The sequence below is a fragment of the Esox lucius genome, chromosome 8 (assembly GCF_011004845.1).
Source record: "Esox lucius isolate fEsoLuc1 chromosome 8, fEsoLuc1.pri, whole genome shotgun sequence".
Classification (NCBI taxonomy): Eukaryota; Metazoa; Chordata; class Actinopteri; order Esociformes; family Esocidae; genus Esox; species Esox lucius.
The window spans coordinates 37788209-37808712 of record NC_047576.1 but is presented as its reverse complement, the minus strand read 5'-3'; the positions used below and the strand labels follow the sequence as shown (position 1 = coordinate 37808712).

The 20504-nt window shown below is 41.9% G+C and overlaps 1 protein-coding gene and 2 long non-coding RNA genes across 6 annotated transcripts in view; 2 read left to right on the top strand and 1 right to left on the bottom strand.

Moving 5' to 3' along the window:
* Nucleotides 1-20504, bottom strand: part of lpar3 (lysophosphatidic acid receptor 3) — a 122777-nt gene that overhangs the window by 20878 nt on the left and 81395 nt on the right. The window lies entirely within an intron of this gene.
* On the top strand, nucleotides 13447-13790 carry LOC117594824. The gene is made up of 3 exons (XR_004576079.1): nucleotides 13447-13484; nucleotides 13588-13658; nucleotides 13757-13790. It is a non-coding gene; the product is annotated as an uncharacterized LOC117594824 (long non-coding RNA).
* LOC117594823 lies at nucleotides 14013-15037 on the top strand. The gene is made up of 4 exons (XR_004576078.1): nucleotides 14013-14053; nucleotides 14137-14220; nucleotides 14371-14589; nucleotides 14935-15037. It is a non-coding gene; the product is annotated as an uncharacterized LOC117594823 (long non-coding RNA).

Below are 20504 nucleotides of genomic sequence, written 5' to 3'. Positions count from 1 at the left end.
TTAAAGCTGATTAACAATAATATCAAAAGTTTACTAACCAAGATTTGAAGGCCCAAAAATATGTTTACCAAACGCGGCTGGTGTTTCATTCAGCTCAACCTAAACCGGAGATTTAAACAGGCAATATGCATTGCATCATCTTCCGCTTATCCGGGGCCGGGTCGCGGGGGCAGCAGTCTAAGCAGGGATGCCCAGACTTCCCTCTCCCCAGACACTTCCTCCAGCTCTTCCGGGGGGACACCGAGGCGTTCCCAGGCCAGCCGGGAGACATAGTCCCTCCAGCGTGTCCTAGGTCTTCCCCGGGGTCTCTTCCCGGTGGGACGGGACCGGAACACCTTCCCAGGAAGGCGTTCCGGAGGCATCCGAAACAGATGCCCAAGCCACCTCAGCTGACCCCTCTCAATGTGGAGGAGCAGCGGCTCTACTCTGAGCTCCTCCCGGGTGACCGAGCTTCTCACCCTATCTCTAAGGGATCGCCCAGCCACCCTGCGGAGAAAGCTCATTTCGGCCGCCTGTATCCGGGATCTTGTCCTTTCGGTCATGACCCAAAGCTCATGACCATAGGTGAGAGTAGGAACGTAGATTGACCGGTAAATCGAGAGCTTCGCCTTGCGGCTCAGCTCTTTCTTCACCACGACAGACCGATACATCGACCGCATTACTGCAGAAGCTGCACCGATCCGTCTGTCAATCATCCCGTTCCAGGCAATATGAATGACAGCTAAAAATGCATGGATTGCGCAATCGTAAAATGTATTTACACATTTTTAAAAAGTTCAAATGTCTCATTTGTTAGCGTTTGGAATTGCAACACAATTCAAATCAATTACTTCAAATAAAATAACTTTTACTTACAACAGAAACAATATACTCCGTGCTTGAAACAACAGCTGACTTCTGTGGATGCTGCAGAGTTAAATACTGTCTTTACATCGCAGCCGGGGCGCCTCCAGCAAGTCACGCCTCTTAACTTTGTCATTGGTTACATGTCATTGTTCTTCACGTTATATTACATTTGTGTTAGAACTATACAGGCTGCAATGATTACAATTCTGGATAAATTAATGTAAATGTATATATTAACGATAAACTCATCTGCTTACATATAAATGCTGGCTATTGTCACCATATCGCCATTAATCTGTTCAACATTTAACAAACACAAGACCATAATACAGCAATCAAAAATCTGATTTCACATGTTGGTCATTACGAGAATGCAGCACATCTTACCCGGAAGTGACAGCATACGCTCATACTAACACAAACCGGTAATCACAAATACTAACCAATGTTGCCTATTATTAAACATTTCTACCAATGTGTGGAAAAAACATTCGTAAAGACGCCTTTACAAATGTTTTAATTACCTGAAATAACATATCCTGACCTGTCAACGATTCACTGTTGTTCATGCAAATTTATACGCTACCTTGCCATGTTACACGCACATTGTAAAACATGGAAGTGACATGGAACACTGACAAGTGTTGTACCACTTGTCAGCATAGAGTTGAACACCAAACATCTTACCGCTGACCCAACACTTATTGCCTGGGAATTTAACCTTACGGAACCCTAAGGCCCATTTGTTAATCATCAAACATAACCCACCTGTTATAACACTAGTCTGGTTTACTCATCACGAGTTGTAAAACATCAAACACGGACACATCAATGTAATCATAAATTACAAAGTCACCGGACATGCATACGTCACTCCTGAAGTCCTGCCCGAACACACATCACAACGGAAGTCCCACCCTACAAACTGGATGTCCCGCCCACCTGTCACATCAATATGGATGTCCCGCCCTCCATAAATCACTATTCTTACACATTATACCCTACATTTACTACTACTGACATGCTAGTTGATGTAATTAAATAATAAGGTTTTGCAAATGTGGTTAACTTTTCTCAGAAAAAGTATTACTGATCAGAGCTTTATTTCAACTCCTGTGGATATGGTTTGATCTAGAACTGAAAGAACAATTCTTCAGTAGGATGGACAGATGAAAAAAAAAATTCAGGGTGAAATTTTGTTAATTGCATTCGTAATGGAACCCAGGATATCAATATGACCTTCTGGTCAAGGACATTGGGAAAACAGGCCTCATTTTAGGTATTTTTTCACCCTGGCTCTTCCTATCAATTCTATTGAGCACTATGGCACAAACTTGTCTTCAGAACGTGTTCTAATAAAAAAGAAAACACTACCGCTATACAGTTGTCCTCAAAAGTTTGCATACCCTTGGAGAATTGTTAATATGTTTTTAAAGAATACATGAGTGATCAGACAAAACACATCTTGTATTTCTTATGGGATTCACATTCAACTGTAGAATCATAAAACAAAACATGGCAACAAATGAAAAAACAACTGACCCCTGTTCAAAAGTCTGCATACCCTTAGTTCTTAATACTGTGTATTGTCCCCTTTAGCATCAGTGACAGCATGCAGCCTTTTGTAATAGTTGTCTATGAGGCCCCCAAATTCTTGCAGGTGGTATAGCTGCCCGTTCGTCTTGGCAAAATGCCTCCAGGTCATGCAAAGTCTTTGGTCGTCTTGCATGAACTGCACGTTTGAGATCGCCCCAGAGTGGCTCGATTATATTAAGATCAGGAGACTGTGAAGGCCACTCCAGAACCTTCACCTTTTTCTGCTGTAACTACTGGAGGGTCAACTTGGCCTTGTGCTTAGGGTTATTGTCATGGTGAAAAGTCCAAGAGCGTCCAATGCGCAGCTTTTGTGCAGAAGAATGCAAATTGTCTGCCAGTATTTTCTGATAACATGCTGCATTCATCTTATCAATTTTCTCAAGATTCCCTGTGCATTTAGAGCTCACACCCCCCCCAAAACATCAGTGAGCCACCACCATGCTTCACAGTGGGGATGGTTTTCTGTTCACGATAGGCCTTGTTGACCCATCTCCAAACACAGCGCTTATGGTTTTGACCATAAAGCTCGATTTTGGTCTTGTCACTCCAAGTTACAGTGCCAGAAACTGTGAGGCATATCAATTTGTTGTTAGGCATATTGTAACTGGGCTTTTTTGAGGCATTGATAAAAGGTTCTTTCTGGCAACTCGACCATGCAGCTCATTTTTGTTCAGGTATCGTCGTACTGTGCTCCTTGAAACAACCACACTGTCTTTTTCAGGAGCAGCCTGTATTTCTCTTGAGGATACCTGTGGGTTTTTCGTTGCTGCCCAAACAATTCCTCTGGCAGTTTTGACTGTAATCTTTCTTGGTCTACCTAACCTTGGCTTGGTATCAAGAGATCCCCGAACTTTCCACTTCTTAAGTGATTGAAAAGTACTGACTGGCATTTGCAAGTTTTTGGATATCTTTTTATATCCTTTTCCATCTGAAGTGTCATTACCTTGTTACGCATGTCTTTTGACATTGACTATACACAGACTCTAATTACAATTTAAAAAGCCACAGGTGTGGGAAATTAACGTTTAATGGCCAAACATTCAAGGGTATGTAAACTTCATGGCCATTTGGGTGATTTCTGATCATGCAAAGAAAACTGTCTTTTCTTGAATGATAGTGATCATATGAAGCCATTCATTATCACATAGTTGTTTGGGTCCTTTATAAATCATAATGATTACAGTCATATTTTCAAAATCAATACCAGAATTTACCTCGGATTCAGGAGGAACAGTGTGGTTTTCGTCCGGGCCGTGAAACACTGGACCAGCTCTATACCCTCTACGGGGTGTTGGAGGGTTCATGGGAGTTTGCCCAACCAATCCACATGTGTTTTGTGGATTTGGAGAAGCATTCGACTGTGTCCCTTGCGGCATCCTGTGGAGGGTGCTTCGGGAATATGGGGTCCGCATTGGTCCGCATTGCCGGCAGTAAGTCAGACTTGTTCCCATTGCATGTTGGACTCCGGCAGGGCTGCCCTTTGTCGCCGGTTCTGTTCATAATTTTTATGGACAGAATTTCTAGGCGCAGCCAGGGGCCGGAGGGTGTCAGGTTTGGGGACCACACCAATTCGTCTCTGCTCTTTGCGGATGATGTTGTCGTGTTGGCCCCTTCAAACCAGGACCTTCAGCATGCGCTGGGACGGTTTGCAGCCGAGTGTGAAGCGGTGGGGATGAGAATCAGTACCTCCAAATCCGAGGCCATGGTCCTCAGTCGGAAAACGATGGCTTGCCCACTTCAGGTTGGTGGAGAGTGCCTGCCTCAAGTGGAGGAGTTTAAGTATCTAGGGGTCTTGTTCACGAGTGAGGGAAGGATGGAACGGGAGATTGACAGACGGATCGGTGCAGCTTCTGCAGTAATGCGGTCGATGTATCGGTCTGTCGTGGTGAAGAAAGAGCTGAGCCGCAAGGCGACGCTCTTGATTTACCGGTCAATCTACGTTCCTACTCTCACCTATGGTCATGAGCTTTGGGTCATGACCGAAAGGACAAGATCCCGGATACAGGCGGCCAAAATAAGCTTTCTCCGCAGGGTGGCTGGGCGATCCCTTAGAGATTGGGTGAGAAGCTCGGTCTCCCGGGAGGAGCTCAGAGTAGAGCCGCTGCTCCTCCACATCGAGAGGGGTCAGCTTAGGTGGCTTGGGCATCTGTTTCGGATGCCTCCGGAACGCCTTCCTGGGAAGGTGTTTCGGTCCCGTCCCACCGGGAGGAGACCCCGGGGAAGACCTAGGACACGCTGGAGGGACTATGTCTCCCGGCTGGCCTGGGAACGCCTCGGTGTCCCCCCGGAAGAGCTGGAGGAAGTGTCTGGGGAGAGGGAAGTCTGGGCATCTCTGCTTAGACTGCTGCCCCCGCGACCCGGCCCCGGATGAAGCGGAAGAAGATGGATGGATGGATGGATGGATGGAATACCAGAATTTCAAAATTTCTGCCAGGGTATGAAAGTTTGAGCACAACTGTATCTGAATTTTACGATCTGTTACATTGGTCTCCCAAGAAATGGTTCATCACTGACTGTTGGATCAGCACAACACTTGACTATTATGACTATTATGGAAGTACATCTTATTGGAGCAATGAGAGGACTTTTCAGTGATGAATGGCATATGAGGACATTGTACCAATAACATACAGCTCTTGAAAAAAATTAAGACCACTCCTAATTTTTCTTTAATCAGCATGTCTACATGTATGTCAGCCATTCCATTCCAGTGTCTGTTAAATTCCAATACAGGCACACACCATTTTACTTAATGGGGTACTGATTAGGTGATTACCTGAAACAAATCTAATGTAACGAGGTAAAGTATAAAAACCAAGTAGTACATCAAAGGTAATTTGAATTAAAAAATAACTATTCAGCATGACAAAAGAGTTGAAAAGAAAATATTTCAGTGAGGAAAAGAAGGGTTCAATTTTGGCTTTCCTGGCAGAGGGATAGTGAGCGTCAGATTGCTTCCATCTTGAACATTTCAAAGATGGTAGTTCATAAGAACAAGATCAAGCAACATACATTGGGGACAACAAAGCTACAGACTGGCAGAGGGCGAATATGACTCTCCATTGACCAAGATGACCCTCAACTCATTCGAATGTCACTCAACAACCATAGGATGACATCAAGTTACCTACAAAAACAATGGCAAACAGCAGCTGGTGTGAAGTACACAGCGAGGACGGTTCGAAACAGGCTCCTAGGGGCAGTGTTGAAGTTGTGCAAAGCTAGAAAAAAGCCCTTAATCAATGAGAAGCAAAGAAGAGCCAGGCTGAAGTTTGCAAAAGACCATAAGGATTGAACCATAGAGGATGTGTAAAGTGTTCAGCTTTGCCCAACACCTGGTCGTCTAATAGTTAGACAGATACCTGGAGAGGCCCACAAGCCAGTGTCTCGCACCCACTGTGACATTTTGTGGAGGATTGGTGAAGATCTGGGAATGCTTCAGCAAGGCTGGAATCGATCAGATTTGTCTTTGTGTAGGATGCATGAATCAAGCCAAGTACAAGGTTATCCTGGAAGAACACCTGCTTCCTTCTACTCCGACAATAATCCCCAACTCTGAGAATTGGTTTTTCCAGCAGGACAATGCTCCATGCCATACAGCCAAGTCAATCAAGGTGTGGATGGAGGACCACCAGATGTCATAGCCAGTCCAATCTCTAGACCTGAACTCTGAAATTTTATCAAGAGGAACATGGATGGTCATAAGCCATCAAACCAAGCTGAGCTACTTGAATTTTTGTGCCAGGAGTGACATAAAGTCACCCAACAGCAATGTGACAGACTGGTGGAGAGCATGCCAAGATGCATGAAAGCTGTGATTAAGAATCAGGCTTATTCCACCAAATATTGATTTCTGAACTCTTCCTAAGTTGAAACATTAGTATTTTGTTGTTGAAAAATGAATATTAATTTTCTTAGTTTTCTTTGCATTATGAGGTCTGAAAACAATGCATATTTTTTTGGTTATCTTGACCAGTGGTTATTTTCTACAAATAAATACTCTAAATGACATTATTTTTATTTGGAATTTGAGAGTAATGTTTTCAGTAGTTTCATTTTACTCAAACACATACCTATGAATAGTAACACCAGAGAAACTGATAATTTTGCAGTGGTCTCTTAATTTTCCATACCTGTATATAAGGATGTATTCAGTGACTAGTGTTCACACATCCACATGTAACGGCGTCTTACCCCAAACTGTCAGTATATGTAAGTCAACTGAAATTATCTGGCCATTGTTTTTATCATGATACCTTTTACTGTACTATATTATTGTCCTGTTTAATACAAATATGTGTTTCTAAGTTTACAACACAGGTAATGGTCCAGAAACATGTAAATGAGGATCCAGACATTTCAGATTTGGACCCAGACAACTATTGGGGTGATGATATCATGAAAGATCATGTGGTTTAAAAGTATTGTTTTGTAACAGCCTAAGCCCATTGAGTTGGTGCTTGATTATCTGTGAGTAAAATTGCTTGAGAGTTAACATTACATGATATTTGATGATATAGGGCAGATTGGCATGGAATTTCTTGAACTGATGTATTCTTTATTCTATAAATATATAAAGGAATTACTGGCTAAAGTGTTGAGTAAATTGGAAACTACAGAGTCCCCATGTTTAAATAGGAAAATGAATGTGGGAAAGGGGGATCAGGGGCTGTATTCACAAAATATTTTATCTTACCACTAGGAAGACCCCTAAACAGCACTAAAAGTTCCTAGCTAAGAGTGTCCTCTTAAAACCTATTCACAAAGCTGTTAAGACCAACATTTACTAAGGAATTGGGAGAAGTCGTAAGCCAAGAGAAAGGGCTGGGTTGACCCTGTTGCTATGGATGATGTTGTGTTCCACAAACAAGCTTACTTACTATGCCCACAGTGATTGGCTGATAGGGGAGAGGTATCTGTCAGTGAATTCATCATTGCAATACTGTAGAACAGTGTTTCTTAATCCTGGTCCTGAGGACCCAAAGGGGTGCACATTTTTGTTTTTGCCCTAGCATTCACGCCCCTGTTAAACACTTGATAGGTTGATTACATCAATCAAGTGTGTACATGGTAGGACAACATTTGAATCAAGTGTGTGAGTGCTAGGGAAAAAACAAAAGTGTTCACCCCTTTGGGTCCTCATGACCAGGACACTGCTGTAGAAGGATGTGTTATGTTTGCCATATTGAAATAAAGATATTCAAATAAAAATGTAGGCTCAGTGTCACTGATTAACATGAAACCAAGAATGATATACTGACTAGTCAAGATATGTTCAGGTAATTGTCAACCTCTTACGTGTCTGGCAGCTCGCAAAGAAATGCGCGATCATCCTTTGATGGTGCAATAATTTGTTCAATTATGTGTCCCATCTATAGCACTGTAAGATTCTTTGTTCTGTTTTCGCTGTTGTTCTTTAACATAGCCCGTGCTTTTTGTTCTGATTGTTTCCACCTGTTTGTTGTTTAGTGTTGTGGAAATTTCTTAATACAATGTATTCTCACTGATTAAAGGACTAAGTCCCACTGTTTAGATAGGTAGATGAATGTGGGGGATCTGGCATTTGCTTAGGGGGCATCATTGACTGGTGTCAGCTGATGAAAGGGTTACTCTTTATCTCCTTATCTGTTTGAACTCACCAGGGCATCTATTGTCTGTCCAGATACTGTAAGAACTCTTAAAGTTGAAGAAGGTATTTATGGCGGGAAGGAGAGCTGTCCTTGGTGTGAACCTTTGGGTAAACACTACAGTAAACATTATGTCAGGAAGGATAAGGTGGGGGAAGATAGCATTTGACTTGTGTGATAGAACAAAGGGAATGTGTCCTGATTGATCTGGAATGTCCAGGATTTGTCACACCCCTCTCCTGTCTTTAAATACTGTCGATTGCCTGTTTTTATTTAGAGACTATCCACTGTTACTTTGTAACCTGTATACTTTCTCCTTGCAAGTTTCATTAAAACCGTTTATTGCGCAATTGATTTCTCCTGTCTTACCTACCATTTTCATACAACTATTTGGATTTTAGAAATTGCCATCACATTAGTCCTCGTTAGCTCCCTATTTAGTTTGCCCTATTCTGTCAGCCCTATGTTGAGGCATTAGGCCTTTTTGTGTATGTACCTGCCACCAGTCTGTGTTTTTATACCTGCCTTAATTTCCTCATTAAACCATTTTGTTGTTCTTCAAGTCCGTGCCTGGTGTCCTGCTTTACCGGAAACGTGACAAGCACCAACTATACCGGGTGGTTGAACCATGGCCATGAACTCGGATTTGTTTCTTTGTAGTTGGCGAACATCATGAGGAAATTGAATTATTTGTCGCAAGATATCGGGTCTGGGGATGGCAATTACTGTGTCATGTAATATTGATTATGAGGCGGATTGCCAGCAGCAGGCCTTTTATTATTGTTTGTGACTTGGTCTTAGTGACCTAGGAGTCCTCTTGACTACTCCTAACTTTTCCTCGATTTTGGAGCTGGTTTGGGCCCTAAAACACAAAAAATCAAGGAGCCCTAAAGTTAGGTATAACATGCCAATTCTTTTAAGATTTACTCCTAAATCAGCAAGTTAGGAGCTACTTTTAGCCTTAAGATGATTTGTTAATATGGCCCCTGGTCTCTGTTTATTTGTTTATCGTCATCCTTGAATGGTATCAGTAGATCAATGGGTCCTCCATCAATCAATCCATCCATCAAAAATAAAATAAACAATGACACCAAGCTCAGTTTGTTTACAATATGACATTTGAACTTGAGTAATAAAAAATGTCTTCTTCAAACTTCTGCGACTGGCTCCTTCTCCATCTACACAGTAACACTGCAACTGCAAGCCAATGTTTTAATTATTTAGTTTGATATGTATATTGTCAAAACTATCTACCTACAAACCCGATTCCAAAAAAGTTGGGACACTACAAATTATGAGTAAAAAAGGAATGGAATAATCTATAAATCTCATAAACTTATATTTAATTCACAATAGAATATAGATAACATATCGAATGTTGAAAGTGAGACATTTTGTAATGTCATGCCAAATATTGGCTCATTTGGGATTTCATGAGAGCTACACATTCCAAAAAAGTTTGGACAGGTAGCAATAAGAGGCCGTAAAAGTTAAATGTACAGATAAGGAACAGCTGGAGGACCAATTTGCAACTTATTATGTCAATTGGCAACATGATTGGGTATAAAAAGAGCCTCTCAGAGTGGCAGTGTCTCTCAGAAGTCAAGATGGGTAGAGGATCAATGCCGTGGCAAATAAAATGTTTTTTGAAGTTATCATCATCTACAGTACATAATATCATCCAAAGATTCAGAGTATCTGGAACAATCTCTGTGCGTAAGGGTCAAGGCCGGAAAACCATACTGGATGCCCGTGATCTTCGGGCCCTCAGACGGCACTGCATCACATACAGGAATGATACTGTAATGGAAATCACAACATGGGCTCAGGAATACTTCCAGAAAACATTGTCGGTGAACACAATCCACCGTGCCATTCGCCGTTGCCGGCATAAACTCTATAGGTCAAAAAAGAAGCCGTATCTAAACAGGATCCAGAAGCACAGGCGTTTTCTCTGGGCCAAGGATCATTTAAAATGGTCTGTGGCAAAGTGGAAAAGTGTTCTGTGGTCAGACGAATCAAAATTTGAAGTTAATTTTGGAAAATTGGGACGCCATGTCATCCGGACTAAAGAGGACAAGGACAACCCAAGTTGTTATCAGCGCTCAGTTCAGAAGCCTGCATCTCTGATGGTATGGGGTTGCATGAGTGCGTGTGGCATAGGCAGCCTACACATCTGGAAAGGCACCATCAATGCTGACAGTTATATCCAAGTTCTAGAACAACATATGCTCCCATCCAGACAAGTTTTCCAACATGACAATGCCAGACCACATACTGCATCAATTACAATGTCATGGCTGCATAGAAGAAGGATCCGGGTACTGAAATGGCCAGCCTGCAGTCCAGGACATTCACCCATAGAAAACATTTGGCGCATCATAAAGAGGAAAGTGTGACAAAGAAGACCTAAGGCAGTTGGGCAACTAGAAGCCTGTATTGGTCAAGAATGGGACAACATTTCTATACATAAACTTGAGCAACTTGTCTCCTCAGTCCCCAGACGTTTGCAGTCTGTTATAAAAAGAAGAGGGGATGCCACACAATGGTAAACATGGCCTTGTCCCAACTTTTTTGAGATGTGTTGATGCCATGAAATTTAAAATCAACTTATTTTTCCCTTAAAGTGATAAATTTTCTCAGTTTAAACGTAACGCGTTAATCTGCAAATCCCACTCTAAGTCCTAAAGTCCGGGGCTTGGCACCAAGTGGGAGCCGGGCTACTCGGCCATGGCCTAGTGGCCGACTGGCCTTGACCTGTGTCAGTGGAAACAGAAAAAAATCTGGACTAAAACACCAGTGTTTGGCAGCACTGGAAATGGGGTGTTAGTGGCCTCAGGTTTTTATGAATAATGTAACTATTTCTGTTTCTTTCAAATTTTTATGAAAAATGCCATGTCCTACATCATTCATACCCCTTGAAATTGTTGACCATTTAAAATGGTCTTGTAATTTCCACCATGAGAGAGCATTCTAATCACCTATAAATTCAGAAAAGCTACTAGTAACTTGAGAACAGTAACTAGTCAACTGCAAGTCATGGCTAAAAACAGAAATAGTTACGTTATTCATTTGTATCTACAGCACAATGTCTTACCAAGTTTTGTCACTTGTTTATGTAATTTCCAGCCAGAAGAAACCTATTGGCCAAATAAAAATTTACTTGGGTATGAATACGTTTGGGCTGTACTGTATATATCTCCCATAAATATTTGTAACACCTCTGAAAATAGAAATCATGTTATACTCGTTTACATACGAGTCATGTACAATCAGAGCATGCCTGACATACCATTCTAGAGGATTATGTACATCAGATACCCAGTTTTGAAATAGTTATTGTTCACATATTTGTGGTAGAAATTTGTCGTTATAACAAAATGTACAATGTTCAATGTAACATGTTTGTGACTGTTTAACAGATCAACAAATTGACAGACGATCCAATGATCTACTGATAACTTTCAAAGACGAGTGCCACAAACAAACAAAGACCGAATCCCCCCTCCCACATTTCAACACTATCGGCATATCTGGCATTCCTCTTCTTGTCTAAACACAGACTGTGTACTTTCCAATCTGCTCAATACTTAACTAGAAATATGCATTGTAGAATTCATTAATAAAATAGTTCAATATATTTCCATAGCAGCACTGACAAAGGTAAAAGACTTAAAAGAACCTACATATATTGACGTGTTGAAGGACTTTATGCATGGTCTGTAGATCCCTGGGTTAAAGCAATCAGTGTATCTGTTCTTTGTTCTGAAGGTATGTGGCTCATTCATGTTGAAAAGGTTGCTTACAATGTCCCATTAGTGTCCTGGGAAAAGGAGGGTCAACCTGCCCTTTGGGTAAAACTTAGGAATGCATTGAACAAAAGGGAACATATATTGTTGACATAAGACAGCTGAGCAGTATCTTACCACACCCCTTTACGTTCTAATGTTTTCTGAGCTACTTCAGAGACTTGTCACTGTTTCCCAGCAAAAAATATCCACACAGTTTCTTTTTGCCGCCGGCCCTTAGCTGTCGGCTATAGGTGCGTCCTGCTGGCGGGGATGAAACGTTTGCCGCCGAATACGTCACTCCCATTTCTTGCGAGATTTTTTGACTGCTTCATTTTCTCTGGCGGTTGCCTGGGTCTAAAGGACCGCGGTCCTTCGGCGGCAAGACGCTTTTAAATAGGCTACTCTCAAAATCGACCGGCCATGTTGGTTTGGACACACATTCGCATCAGTTCGTCGCTCAATCGCGAGTTACAGTCTGCTAGCTAGCAAAGTCATCGACTACCATCGTTTAAGTAAGTACATGTTTCCTTTTTGTGTAACGCAATATTATGTTGACATTGTTTTTAGTTTATATATTTAAAATGTGTAGTCATCTTTGTTCTGGCCTAACTAGCTAAAGTAGCCTTGTTAACGCAATGTTGTTAGTACATGTTGAATTTTAACGAGCTATAATAGGTAGCAAAAGCTTTACATCTAGAAAACACTAAAATTTTAACTTAGTCTTTCTTACAAAAATAACGATGTATATATGTTGTTTAAATTATTTTGTTTGCCTGAACAAGTATGCTGCTAGTCCAGTAGCTAGAGTAAGTGTTAGCTAGCACATGCTGTTTTGCCTTTGTTACAGTACACACTGTGGCTAGCATGTTTTGTGCTGTGTTGCTACTGTACTGGATTTAAGGCGATTGTGATTTCTAATTCTCTGAACTGCTGTACGTTTTATGTTTGAGGAACATTCTGTGTTCACTTGAATCACAACACCCAATGAATACATTTTATTTTTAACAATTTCACTGTTCCACATTTGGCAGATAATGTTTCCCCCCCCACAGCATAGCTACTGTATATTCCTAACGTTAACAATCCGGTTTTGTTGCAGATACCTTGGCCAGAGCATAACCGATTATCTTCACCCAAGAGACCTACTGTTGGTCAATCGTTTTGGTTTTAAAGGTAAATACATTGTTAGTCACAATGTTTAGTTACTGGGCCAAAAAGAAAATAATAATGAAAAGAGTTGAGAGGGACAAACAGGACATTCACTTGAATCACTACATTCTACAGAAGTTGCATTGATTCCAGAAAACCAGGAAAATGTTGAGCCATCTGTAGACTTCAGAGTTGGTATGTAAAATGTATTGCTGTGATGCTTAATTTGTGATCCTGTAACTAAACTGTACACTTTGTTAGATTTTCAAATTTCTGTTCCCTCTTTCTCAGAACCAGGTTTCTCCCCAGTAATCCAGTATCCACTTCAGAGCCAAGAGTTTGAGTACAAGTAAGTGATGTTATTTGTGATGTTTTTTGTCTTGGAAACTATTGCTTCTATTTAAGATTAGGAATCCTTTTATCCATAATCTGTTTTTCTTTAGGGCACTTGACTTTCTGGATAAAAGGTGTGGAGGTGTGTTGTACATATCATTAGCTTTGCACAGTTCAATTATTGTTTCATTACTGAATATGCAATCTCTGCAGTGAAATTAAAGCTGTTATGTTTTTTCCCCCAGTTCGTCAAGTACTAAACTTTACACCCCAGCAGAAAATGTACCCTGGCAGCAAATGGGTGAAAAGGCTGGAGGTATGTAATACGTTGCACTAAACTGTTACATTTAAGTCCAATTCATTACATGTATGCAATAACTTCAAACATATTTTTACGTCAATGATTTTCAATAGGAGAAAGTCATCGCTCTGTTATTGGCCCTTGGACTCCCCTGGCATCGCATGTACAGCATGAAGTTTTCAGCAATGAAGGTATATTCTAGGCCTATGTCCTAATGTCCAGTTTTTTAACAGTTTTGAAAATAGTGCCTTTAGTTTTCCAGAACGAGAACCAAGCCCTGAGGGAGGAGAACCAAGCCCTGAGGGAGGAGAACCAAGCCCTGAGGGAGGAGAACCAAGCCCTGAGGGAGGAGAACCAAGCCCTGAGGGAGGAGAACCATGCCCTGAGGGAGGGGAGCCATGCACGAGCAGGTGAGAACATGCACTCTTTCTTTAATTTTACTTTTTTGTGTGTAATGTAGGTTCAGAATGACCATATGCCTTTCATTTTGTAGCTTCGGGTGACAGCGGCTCGCTTCAAGAGCAGGTGAAGCAATTTGGGACAATGCTGAAGATGTTTGCTCGCACTGGGCAATCAGGTACAACTTGCAAACAACACCTGTGGTTGTTGATTTAATTCCCACTGGGTCCACATGTACGTGTATTAGACCTAGGTATAAATGTCATTGTTTAGTAATTGAGGGACCAGGACTGACTACTTTATTCTTTTATTCTGGGAACCCCTGTAGGTGCAGATCAGACCCTAGTGCTGCGACGTCTTGGAGAGTTTGGCGATGTTGTGCGTAGCATGGAAAACAAAATTGACACTATGCTGCCACATTTCAGTGCCAATGTGTCTGTTGGAGAGCTATCCCTGCCAGGGGATGTTACTCCCCCTAGACACCCAGGAAGATTTGGTGTTTCTTGACAGCATTTTGAGGGAGGATAAAGAGCTCCAGGAACGATTTGTAAGTGTGCTGCTTTCGTTTATAAGGCCGTAGGGTAATCTAAAAAGTCAAATTAAGTTTGTACACTGTATATTCTACAGTCTAAATCCACAGCCTGTCACATTTTATATTTATGTATGAGAAGCTTGCGAGAAATGTAATTTAACACATTTTTGGACCTGAAGACAACAGTGTGGAGTATTTTCTCTAATAACCTTGCCGTTAATACAACCTGGACTGGTATAGGGGATAAAACCTGTTTTAGAGACCTGTTCCTGAAGACCATTGTTCAAAGTAATTTTTTTAAGTAGATGCCCTTATGCCTTATGCCATTCAAATGTAATGACAGATCTGTATTTTCTACAGGGGCCCTCCGGAAGAACCCGGCAACCCAGGATGCCACTGATGAGGCGGTCCAGGTTAACGTTACACGTTACCTGAAAGGAGCATCAGACCGTGAAGGAGGAAAAAGCCGCCCAGCTGAGAAGGACCCACAGCCAACCCCTTAAACCTAGGCTGACTACTGACACCCCAGCATCCCTGAACTGGAACACTTTCTTTATCCTGCAGTCAGTAACATCAAGAAGCCAGAAGTGCCAGACTACACTCACCAAACCCACCCTGTTTTTTTTTGTATTAACTTTAGTATTGGCTTATTTCATTCCATCTTAACGATTCTATTATAGTTTGTAAATCCTATTTCATACCTGTTACTTGATATTGCGCATTAACTAGTACCAACATTCTACTTTCATTTCATCACTATGCTTAACTGTTATTCAATTAATAATAGCTTGGAAATACTATTTCGTACCTCTGATACTTGATATTGCACAGTACCTGGTACCAAATATTCTACTTACTCTGTTTTTAACATCAGCATTTTTCATTCCATCACAGTGCTTAACTGTTATTCTATTGTTAAATATAGCTTGTAAATCCTTGTGCCACAGGTCAGCATTGCAGTTATAATGGTCTGTTCTACTACTGTTTTTACCTCTGTATATCAAGTTTTGTTTATCACAGATACAAGAGACACATCTTAATGCAGCATGGTGTAAATATTGTGCTCCAGGTCAGCAATGCCATTATAATGGAATATTCTACTCTAGAGCTTTACTCAATGGCTTGAAAATGTGATGTTCTACCTCGTTTTATTTGGTATCCTGCACATTCTTTGGTACCAAATATCCTCATTACTTGTTATGTTTACTGGTAATTATTTTCATCCCAGAGCTGACCTCTATATTATTAACAATTTTTTTTTTAACCAAAATTTTATTTGAAACCTGCATGTTCTGTGTGTATTTGTTTATTTTTTTCTGCCTATTATTTATTTCAGTGATCTGACACATCTTGTTTGAATGACAGTTACTGTACTTTGAAATGTGGAATTAAAACACCAAATGGAAATTTGTCTGGTTTGATCAATCATTATTCTTGATAAACTGCATGCTATAAATATTAAATATATATATAAAAGCGGCAGATCGCTCGAAAACCGCGGAAGGTCCGCCTTTTGTATAACGGCGGTGGAAAGGCGGTTGGACCACGGGCCGGCCGCAGAACACAGGCGGTAGGAGTGCAACTGCCGCTTTTAAAAAGCGTCTGCCGCCGGCGGAAAGCTGGCAAACGTGTTTGCGATTTAGACATTCTGACGCTTCTACTGTCTTTGGAGGACCGCCTCCGGTCCGCCGACTCATTGCTATCTGGGTTACATTGTTACTGTGGTTCCTCTCCTTGAAAGTAAACTGCTATTAAGGTATATGTACCTCTGCCTCACCTACCACTGTTGTACTGGATACACTTTTGAATTTCTATCAGAGTTCACAAAATTCACTGTAATCCAATGCTATTGTCCAAAAACCTTTTTTCCCTTGGAACTCTGAGCTTCGCCTATTGGTTTCCAATTGAGAGACAATCTGGTCTGTTAAGGCGAATATCTAAAAATATATATTTTTGAATTTCTTTAAGTGGGGTATCCTTTTAATCAGGACTTCATCTCATCTTTTTAATAAAATATGATTTGAGCACGCCATTCCTAGTAATCGAACGCTAGACTAGAAATATGAGTTGCAATTTTTTTAAATACAACAGAGGGTCAAATGTTTACTTTGTACATCAGAGTTTTTTTTCAGTTTCGACTTAAGAAACAATTGTAGTAGTAAAATGAAAATGGACACATTTGCTGGTGCCATACTGAGGAAATTAAATTTTAAGCACTATTCATGCCATGAGATGCTCAGCGAAAGTCGTTTCAATGCATTTGCTTGCTCGTGCAAGCGTTCCAGCTCAGCCAGCGTTCTTTTGCGACTTTCCAGGTGAGTGAATTTTGAAGGGTTCTATTGTCCAGCCTATGAGCCACCCAAAAACATCCTGAACAAATGTAATTGATAAGGGGGCGATGGTATAATATTTTGGATTTCTGTTCTCTTTTTAAAAATGGTAAATGCATAATTATTGTATCTTTTCATACTAAACTGATTGTTGTTGATCGCTGTTTAAGGAACCTCAAGGACATCACTTTTACCAACCTCCGGACATGATAATACTACACTACTATAATATAGTAATACTGTAGCTTGTAAATGGTGCAGTACTTCTGCACTATGACTTACATTTTTGCCTAGGCTTGATGAGGGTGTTTAGTTACCTATGATTTATTATACGCTTGTCTATTAATGATTGTGATAGCAGTGAATGGACTGCTTAGTATTACTCCTACGATGCCGAAGCAAAGTATGTGGTTAACTGTTTTTTTAGAACCTCTTGAGAGCATCTCAACGTAACTCCCTGCTTTCCAAGATGAATGACAGTCATTTGTCAACTCTCAAAAACGCTGCATGGTAAGCTGTTTAGTTTGGGATATTAGGAGAGTGGTGGCATGGGGGCAGCAGCTCCAGTGGTGGACCCCAAACTTCCCTTTCCCAAGCCACATTTGCCAGCTCTGACTGGGGGATCCCAAGACGTTCCCAGGCCAGTGTCGAAATATAATCTCTCCACCTAGTCCTGGGCCTACCCCAAGGTCTCCTCCCAGCTGGACGTGCCTGGAACACCTCCCTAGGGATACGTCCTGGGGGCATCCTTACCAGATGCCCGAACCACCTGAACTGGCTCCTTTCGATGCAAACGAGCAGCGGCTCTACTCCGAGTTCCTCACGGATGGCTGAGCTTCTCACCCTATCCCTAAGGGAAAAGCCAGACACCCTTCTGAGAAAACACATTTCAGCTGCTTGTACTCGCGATCTTGTTCTTTCGGTCATGACCCAGCCTTCATGACCATAGGTGAGGGTAGGAAGGAAAATTGACCGGTATATCGAGAGCTTTGCCTTCCGGCTCAGCTCTCTTTCTGTCACAACGGTGCGGTAAAGCGAATGCAATACCGCCCCTGCTGCTCCGATTCTCCGGCCAATCTCCCGCTCCATTGTCCCCTCATTCGCGAACAAGACCCCGAGATACTTGAACTCCTTTACTTAGGGTAACGCCTCATTCCCTACCCGGAGTTGGCACTCGGATTCCTGCTGACTTACTATCGAGAACCCGAACACAGCTCTCACTTTGGACGTACAGGGATTGGATCGCCCTCAGAAAGGACCTCCTCACCCCATACTCCCGCAGCACATTCCACAGTATCTCCCGGGGGACCCGGTCATACGCCTTCTCCAGATCCACAAAACACATGTAGACTGGATGGGCATATTCCCAGGCCCCCTACAGGATCCTTGCAAGAGTAAAAAGCTGATCGGTTGTTCCGCGACCAGGAAGGAATCTGCATTGTTCCTCTTCAATCTGAGGTTCGACTATCTGCCGAACCCTCCTTTCCAGTACCTTTGAGTAGACTTTCCCAGGGAGGCTGAAAAGTGTGATACCCCTGTAATTGGCACACACCCTCTGGTCCCCCTTTTTGAACAGGGGAACCACCACCCCGGTCCGCCACTCCTTAGGCACTTTCCCCGACTCCCATGCAATGTTGAAGAGGCGTGTCATCCAAGACATCCCCTCCACACCCAAAGCTTTCAACATTTCTGGACGGATCTCGTCAATCCCCGGAGATTTGCCACTGTGAAGTTGTTTGACTACCTCAGTGACTTCTGCCATGGAGATTGACGATGCTTCCCCATCAGCCTCCAGATCTGCCTCCACTATAGAGGGCGTGTTAGTGGGATTTAGGAGTTCCTCAAAGTGTTCTTCCATCTCCCAATTACCTCCTCAGTTGAGGTCAACAGTGTCCCATCCTTACTGTACACAGCTTGGATAGTTCCCCGTTTTCCCCTCCTGAGGTGGCAGACGGTTTTCCAGAAACACCTTGGTGCAGACCGAAAGTCCTTCTCCATGGCTTCCCCAAACTCCTCCCACACCCGCTGTTTTGCCTCTTTCACAGCAGAGGTCGCAGCCCTTCGGGGACTGTCGGTACACTGCAACCGTCTCCGGAGTCCTCCGGGATAACATATCCCGGAAGGCCTCCTTCTTCAGTCGGAGGGCTTCCCTGACCACCGGTGTCCACCAGGGTGTTCGAGGGTTACCGCCCCTTGATGCACCTAAGACCTTTAGACCACAGCTCCCCGCCGCAGCTTCGGCAATGGAGGCTTTGAACATCGACCACTCAGGTTCAATGCCCCCAACCTCCACAGGGATTCCAGAAAAGCTCCACCGGAGGTGTGAGTTGAAGCTCTTTCAGACAGGGGCCTCCTCCAGATGTGCAGATACTATGTGTCTCCTTTTACCTGAGCTCACAGTATATGTGTGCCTGCTTGAGGATGCTGTATATGTGTTTAAAACCATTGTAGAATTATTTTTTACTGGCCAAGAGCTACAAGGAATACATCAGTCAATACAGAACTAATCTCAGTATTGGCATACGTTGTTTATTTGTTATAGCAAGGGCAAAGTCTAATCACTCTACAGCTAAGACTTTAACTATTGTTAAGGCATGTCCACATGGCAGGCAATTTGTTGGGTACCTGAATATCTTAATCCCAAATTAATGTTGAAGATAAGCACTTTGTTTATTTTCATTTTGGGTGTGTGTGAAAATATTGCATTGATTTAAAGGGGATAAGTGTATATTCCTGAATCAAAATGACCAATGACAGACAACTTTTGGACTGTGTATTGCATATAGTTTTTCTCTTTGTGATAAATGAATAACATAAGTAAATAAGTATCTGTAAACATCTCTGACTGCACAAATCATAATTATTTTTTGTCTGCAAATGTAGATCCCAATCATGGAATGTAAAATTAATGGACATTGTCATAGCATGACAGTTTATCTGCAGTCAGTTTTTGTTATTATTGTTAAGTTATGGTTTTAAAACTTTCATTAGTCTGTGATTGGGAATGTGTCATCAGAATTCTAGAATCAGGTTCTCCAAACCAGAGCTTTGGCGCATTGGTGGAATGTCTGAGCCTCAAACTTCAGTTTTGTATCTCCAAGGGATGGAGAGAGGAGAACATTAACAAGCTTGAAGCACAATTCTTTTTCCAGAAACCAGAAAACCGATGGTAAATTTGGATTGTAGAGCATAGTTATAAACATGCAAGACATTCAACACACATTCTTAGCTCTTGACAGCTTGCTAGCTATTTAGTACTCTGGGTGTGCTCTCAAGAAATTCCTCAGTCATTTGAAAAATTAAAAGGAGAAGGTTGGAATTTTTCATATTATCATTAAATCTGATGGGCTGTAGTCAAATCTTTATCTTGAGAATATTTGATGTGTAGTTTATGGTATTCTAGGTCTGTCTGCTCAAGTTAAAATGTTGGGAGAGGTTGAGAAATATTGAACCAACTGAATGAATAAAGGAGAACACTATCAATGGTGGCATGACACATTGATACATTAGATACTTTCAGATTAACCAGCTGTCCAAAATCGGTCTGAGAAACTAGAAAGAATGCAGCAACAAACTTTGGAATAGGTATGTGTGGAATCA